Below are 6,000 nucleotides of genomic sequence, written 5' to 3'. Positions count from 1 at the left end.
ACCCTAAACAGTTCCTTTTTAGTTTTTCGGAGTTTTCATTATTAGAAAGACTCTTATCTGTGTCAACCCTTTCTGCAGAAGGGCTGTTTTGAGTAAAAGATGCTGTTGAACTTCTTTCATTTTTTGGATTCGAAGGGATATTTTTTTGCTGGACTTCGCAATCATTGTCTTGTATCATGCTTTGATTTTGAGATATAGGTTCATTCGCTAAATTACTTTCTACAATTTCAATTCCACAGGATAGTGTAGAATCCGTCAATAAATCACTAGTGAATGGTCGATTATCATATTCTAAATTCAAAGCACTTGAGCTTGGCTTGTGGATAGGAGATGCATTTGGATAAGTATTCAAATCTGACGAATTCAACTTTATTTTGTTATTTTTATTCATAAAGGGTAATGACAAACCAAAATAAAGCAACTTTTACCATGTGAATACTAATGTAGGAAGATATAGAAATTATGTACCCCTAAACTTCCAAAGATTATGAAAAATTAACGGTTTATTTATTAAACTGAAACGATATGATAATTTCTTTGTTTTATTCTGATGTAAATGATTTTAACGAATGAAAGATAGTAATATATGACATAAAATGCTTTGGTCATCGAGTCTATAGATATTACTAGCATTGATTAGTATAAATTAGACTATAATTGGCTAGCGACTGAATTGTACAGGACATAATAGTGTTTTTAATCAGTACAAACCTAGAACTCAGCATGTGCCACATGAAAGTTTCATTTTCTTCTATTTCTGAAAAAGCTTATTTAGCTACAAATTTAATTTAGAAATCTCTTGCTCAACTATTGATTGCTCATATTTTCTCCTAAATTGATTTGATTCGTGATCCGAAGAGGTTATAAAATTCAGTTTAAAATCAAACTTTGCATCATAAAAGACCAAGTTTTCTGGATTGGCACAGTGTACATGATCCAATTGAAATCCAAACCCCCTTGCATATTTGTCTATGACTGTAAAGATTTTCCTGACCATATTATGAAGAAAACAGTATGCTTTTATATCCATACAAGCCAGTACCTTGGTCCTATCTAAATCTATAGAATGTACTTTGCTAATCGTAAGATCGTCTATACTTTTGTTGTAATCAGTTCGTGGGTTACTATGCTTACTTAATTTATAAAAATTGGTCATTTCTTTGATTTTAACACCAGCCTCTTGATACTTATCAATATGTTCCTCTTTGCAAATGAAATAGTATTTGTAATGTCTTTGCCGACATGAATGTCTTGCATTAAAATTGTCTGGCACTGGTGCCCATCCTTTTATTCGAATTTTATCTGGCAAATATTTGTTGATGATTCTATCGTAAGGATACTCTATGAGATCAGAATCTTTGAGTTTAAATTGATCTTCACTATAATAATATTTTTTTGATTTTCCATAAGATAAATTACTTGATGATACGAAATCAACGCTTTCTTCCAATCTAATGCCTGGCATAGTTTTCAGCTCATTCAAATCACCCATAAATTGAGAAGTTTCTTCAGATGAACTTCCAGCATCCGATAAAATATCTAGATCAGATTTGATATTTGGTTTACATAAATTCTCTGGTTGAGGTAATACATTACCTACCAATCCACCCCAATTGTTTTTTTCAACAGTCTTTTTTGATAATTTCGTATTTAACGAATTGGCTAATCTACTAATGGGGGTAATTTCAAGCTGTTTGATTTCATCAGTAAATTTATTTAAAGTTACTTTATTACTTTTGACAATTAATGTGACTATCATACTGACAGCACTCACTCCAGCATCTGTTCTACCACAAAATGTAAGCATATTTTCAGGAATAGATATTCCTGACCTCAATATTGCATTATTTAAAACTTCACTAATACTAAGACCAATTGGATGTTTTTGTACTCCTTTGTATTCTCTCCCACTGTAGCATATTTTGAGTGCTATTGTTCTTAGATTCTTTACATCAAAATAACTTTTTTTGGCAAATTCAACATTATTTTTATTATAAATAGTTTGGATTAAATTCGATTTGGAGAGATTAGAGAGATATTCTTTAAAATTTGTCATTGGGGTTATAAAACTAAATAGAAAAACTTCTAACCATAGAATAAATAATATAGACAGTGTATAAATTCGACAATTTTAAAAATACATGGCTCTGTTAAATCCCCGACCATTATATGTATCATATGCATCAGTAGCCCTTTGATAGAATTCTACTTTTAAAAATCCAAATTTTTACAAAATTTTAAGGCCCCAAATGGACAAAGTTTTCAGAGTAAATCCACATGTGTTGGTTAATGCAATTGCTGAGCATTTAACAAAAGAGGAAATCACATTGCCCAATAACGTAGATCTGATCAAGACAGGATTTGGTAAGCAATATTCTCCAAGTGATGAGAAATGGTTCTATACTAGAATGGCAAGTATCGTAAGATTAGCAATGAAAACAGGCAAAGTAAGCATTAATGGATTAGCAATGAAATACTCAGTCAGACATAACAGAGGTGTTAGACCAACAGGATTTGCTTCAGCATCCAAATTTGTAATAGGCTCTGCAATTGAAAATTTAAAAACCATTGGATGGTTCAACTTCCAGCAAAAGAATATTCTAACTGAGAAGGCTAGAAATGTCCTTGAGGAGATTATTGAAAAGGTTAACGAAGAATAAATATAATTAAAGCCTAATTTTTTGATTTGTTAAGCTTTTATTCGTTAACAATGGAATGGGACTATGTTTAGTTAAACTTGCCTTATGGGGGGTTTATTATTCTCTTTCAGGCTGTTATTTATTTATCTATTTATAGATTACCTAAGACAGTTTTGATCAAATGATTTTATTTATATCAAACTATCAACTTTTTTGATGATCATTAATGGGAAAATGCTCGCTTTATCGTTCATGATCTGTGAAACATGATTTCCTTGCAAAACAATGCATTTTTTTGTTCCAACAACCGAAATTGACCCTCCACACCCATATTTAGTCTTCAATTTCTTAATCAGTATGTCCATCTCTTTCTCTGGATAATTAGATATAATTGTGGAGTCTTTATTTTTCGTTTTCTTGAAGCAAATGCTTATTGCATTGCTTTCAGAATTTTCCATGGGTGAAAATATTTGAAAAAATAAATTTATTAAAAAGAATTGGGAAGCTATTCAAGTCAAAATATTTTGGTTTCCAATGTGAATTCAATAATGGAATACTTGTGACCCACTTTCAGTTTCCAAGTTTTTGAATATTATAATTTGCTTATGATCAATTTGAACTTAAAAGACCAAAAGAAATAGCAATTCATCGGAATTTTCTTCATTAAATATTAGGACTAAAGTGATTCTATCAATAAATCAGGTATTAAATGGATCTCGTGTTAATACCGCAACCATTTGAATACTCTATCTATAGAAAGGTGAATTGATCGTGTTTTTCATTTGTTTGTTTGCAAGATTACTTTCGTAAAAATTTTTACCCCCATGTCCATTAGTATTACAACAGCTGAGCAAGTGACAAATTTTGCATTTTCTATAGGATCAATGGCTTTTTCTAAGAAGCCATTTCTAAGCACAACAGCAGCTGTAACTATGATTCGGATTGGTTTTATTGTGTCCACATTATTACAGATTTTAGCATATCTGTATATTAGACAAAAAATTGTTGCAACAAACAACCAACAAAAGTTCAGATACAAAAATCCAGCACCACTCCAAGATGATGAAATAGAAGTTGCGACTTTTGACTATGATATGGCTGAATGTAACAAGGCACTTAAAGGGATGCTTTTTCAAGTATTGATTACCAGCTTTATTCATTATAAATGGAAGGGTATTCAACCTGTTTTGATACAAGCACTTGGAATCGTCAAGCCGATCTTATTCTCAGGATTATTCAGGGAATATATTTATGGAATTAAGATGCTAAGGCCATTTGAAAAAAATAGGGTATTTGGAGGTCATGATGAAGTAAAAGTAGAAGAATTAAAGTCATCTAAAAAGAAGGAGGAATAAATTGAAGTAAATTTTCAGGCTAAATTTTGATTTGTGAAGGTATTTATTTGAATTGATAAATGCTTAAGAACTGTTTTTTGTTGGTTAAAAAATATAAAATATTACTGAAAATTTTCTCCATTTTGTTTTTATAATCTAATTTATTCATGCTTGTGTAGTACTGGTCCTTATCGTCTTGATAATAAATAGTATAGGAGTCCAGCTAAACTACATACTAGAGACATTATTAGGTATATTTTGAATAAATCCCAAAATGTAGTGCTGATACCCATATATTTCCTAAATAAGATTATAGCCAACAAAATTGCTAGAGTCCCTATTAATCCTACTATGCTTGCAAAGGCCTCTAATGTCATTCCGTTTCTTCCATGGTCCCATGGAAGAAAGGAAAATTTTCCATCTTTGTCAAGTTTTCCACTAAGCTTATACTTGAAAATCTTCCCTTCAGCGTCCTTTATTAAAATTTGGATGTCAAAATAGCTACCGAGTTCAATATTGGAAGATTCACAAAGATTTGGAATGTTGACACAGATAATATCATCTTCAGCTGTAGGAGGTGGTGATTCCTCTAGTACCCTTTCCCCATCCTTTTTTACAATCGCAAATTTAATGTTTTCTCTACCTTTTCTTACAATCGTTAGTTTAGTTTCACCACCTTTTCCAATGAATAATGCATATTCTGAAACTTTTCCTGTTATTGTCAAATTCTGGCCTTGACTTTCTATTTTGTATGATTTTGGATCAATATTTGGAAAAGAATCAAATTTACCTAATTCTGATTCTAAAGAGGTGCTTTCACCGGGGGATTCTGCAGGTTTGTTTTCTACTGTAGCTCTCATAAGACTCATTGTTAGTGTTAAGAGTTTGAACATAGGAGTAGAAGATTATTTTCTTTTATAGATAATTTTTTAAGGGGTATGATCAATCGAAATCGCCATTTAGCTTTCTAAGTGACTAAATGGTAAAATGTTTGAAATTTAAACAATCATATTAAAGTTCTTCCATAATATATTATTTACTTTATATAGGATATATGTCTCCTTTACTATTATATTAAAATTTCTTTTGTGGAAGATTAACTAATAAAAGTACTTTATCCATTATATGTGTAGTAAATAGTTTCAACAGTTAAAGACTCTCATACTTAAAAATGAGTCAAACTCAACTTATTAAACTCCTTTAAATATTACCATTTAAAATCAATAGTCTATCACCCATCATGATCAAGCTTCTAGTTATGATTTGTAATGTCTTAAACACATCAGAAACTTCCCAAAATCCCTCATTATTTAAAATGACTTTTACTCCAATACCAGCTTCAGAACTACATGTCTATGAAGATAAATTTGCATCGGCATCTTCAATTCCAGATACAATTGGAATGTTAATTTGTAGAAACAAATTGTATATTATTGGAGAGAAAGGGCTGATTACTAAACTCTGTGTCATGATGTCTCAAGGAAATATTACATATGCATTATCGTACTTTCCGTCTACAAATGCTAAAAGTGATGAAAAGACTATAGAAAAAAATGAAAATCCACTCCAAGAGCATGCAGATGAAGCAAATAAAATTGACATGCTCAATGATTTTCCAAATTTTGATGATTATGATCTCAAATACATTTGGCTTGATGTTTCATCTTTGGTCAAGTCAATCAAATTCTCAGATACCCATTTCAATATAAAGCTAATCATTGCTACGACACAAGATAAATTTTTCAAATATGAAACTAATTTATCAATTGGAAAAGATGGCAATTTAATTCCAGAGCACAAACAGATAAACATCCATCTATCAGTTATAATGTGGTTGATTTTGGGAGTAGTTTCAGTGCTTTTATTCATTGTTTGGGCATATATAGGCTATAAGGTTATCAATTTTTGGCGTAAAGTAATTATGTTTGGATGATTGTAAATTCAATAAATCATTTCCTAAAGCCACTAATTTTTGGCTTTAATAGAATACAATCTTCAGCATTTTCTACAACTCAGTAGATATAACT

Source organism: Rhyacophila brunnea, unplaced genomic scaffold, assembly GCF_057557595.1.
Source record: "Rhyacophila brunnea isolate RB1 unplaced genomic scaffold, BYU_Rbru_1.0 scaffold_188, whole genome shotgun sequence".
Taxonomy (NCBI): Eukaryota; Metazoa; Arthropoda; class Insecta; order Trichoptera; family Rhyacophilidae; genus Rhyacophila; species Rhyacophila brunnea.
The sequence above is the reverse complement of the archived record's forward strand: the minus strand, read 5'-3'. Positions refer to the sequence as shown.